Consider the following 1,971-nt stretch of genomic DNA (forward strand, 5'->3'; position numbering starts at 1 on the left):
CTCCTAATATTTTGTGTTCATCTGTGACTAAAACAAAAGTTATCTGTATTCTATGGTGAATCAAACTTTGCATGTGTGAATGCTCATTTGCTTCAGTCATGTCTGACTCTTTGTGACCCTATGGACTGTAGCCCGCCAGGCTCCTCTGTGCATAGGATTCTCCAGACAAGAATACTGCAGTGGGTTGCCATGCCCCGCTCCAGGGGATCTTCCCGACGACAAGGATCGAAACTGCTTATCCTGCATCTCCTGCATTGCAGGTGGATTCTTTACCGCTGAGCCACAGGGGAAGCCCTTATATCTTAAATGAAAACCTTATATGTAATTAAATTATATCTTTAATTCAGTGTAAAAATTATTTAAACAAATCTGATTTGCATTTAATTTCCATCTTAGATTTGTGTACAGACAGTGCTTGTTAGGTAAGCATTATAGCTGGGCTGTGTCCAACAAACCTGCTTATTTCATTTAATGAAAATAATATAGTTTAAAAGAGATTTTTAGCCATTAATGTTTAACTACTACTGTAGTTTTCAAAAGAAGCATCTATAGGCTTAAGAGACATATATTGATGCTTGTAGAAAATTGCAAATAGACATAGTTTAATTACTTTTTAAAATACTTTTAATTACTTTAAAAAATACTTTTATATTTATAGAAATTATTTCTTCTAGGGAAAGTGTATATATATATATATGTGTGTGTGTGTGTATTTGCATGAGTGTATATAAATTATCTGGGAATTAACAAGTATATATGTGTATATATGTACATACACATTCATATCTTGAATAGGAAACTAACTTTGGTCTAAAATTCTCTGCACATTATGAAAATCCCTGACTGGAGTTAAAGTAAAACCACTCTGACAAGTGTATAATCATTGTAAAGGTTGTTAGAGCTAATTTAGATGGACTTGTACACATGTAAATGTTAGTAATGTTTTAATCTTATGAAATTCTCTAGTAAAATCTTAGATTCCTTATGCTCTCAACAAGATTACTACCAAAAACCAAATGTGGAATATACTGAGTTTTCAGACAGCAGAAAATAAGTTTTGTCATTTCCATTGTTTCTTTTGACTTCAAATTTTGACCGCTTACACGCATTGCATGTGTACGTTCTAGGTTGCTCAGTCACGACTGACTCTTTGTGACCCTATGGACCATAGACTGCCAGGCTCCTCTGTTCATGGGATTCTCCAGGCAAGAGTACTGGAGTGGGTTGCTACGCCCTCCTCCAAGAGGTCTTCCATGCCCAGATATTATACAGGAGGCTTTGTAGACAACAAATGCTATAAGTTTTGAGCATTAATTTCCTGTCTAATTGATACCATGGTTGGGAATCCTTGATTTAGAGGCACTGAATGTGCATAATCAATAATAAAAGCTATTTTGCAAAATGAATGATTTAATATTATGATTTTAATATGCATAGAAATATATAGTAAAGCCATTCTAATCTATAAAACAGATATGAGTGTAATTGAATTAAAATAAAAATCCACATCTTCAAGAATAAGTCCCAAATGATATGAATGATACATTTTAGTTCATTCAAAATTATGCCTTTATGACATATAAACATAGTTGGTATTTAAATAACAATTACAGTCAATAGTCTATTCTTTAAGAGCTAAAGGATAGGAGCTCTGTCCTGCACATGTTCAGTGAGGACAAGATGAAAACAAATTGCCTGAAGTTTTATTTGTGTCTTAAACATAAAAGAGATCAAACTGCCAGCATTCATTGGACCATAGAAGAATTCTGAAAAAATTCTGCTTCCTTGACTATGCTAAAGCCTTTGACTGTGTGTATCACAACAAACTGTGGAAAATTCTTAAAGAGATGGAAATACCAGCCCACCTTAACTGCCTCCTAAGAAATCTGTATGCAGGTCAAGAAGCAACAGTTAGAACTGGACATGGAATAACAGACTGGTTCCAAATAGGAAAAGGAGTACGTCAAGGCT

This window comes from Bison bison, unplaced genomic scaffold (genome assembly GCF_000754665.1).
Source record: "Bison bison bison isolate TAMUID 2011002044 unplaced genomic scaffold, Bison_UMD1.0 scf7180017864128, whole genome shotgun sequence".
Lineage (NCBI taxonomy): Eukaryota > Metazoa > Chordata > Mammalia > Artiodactyla > Bovidae > Bison > Bison bison.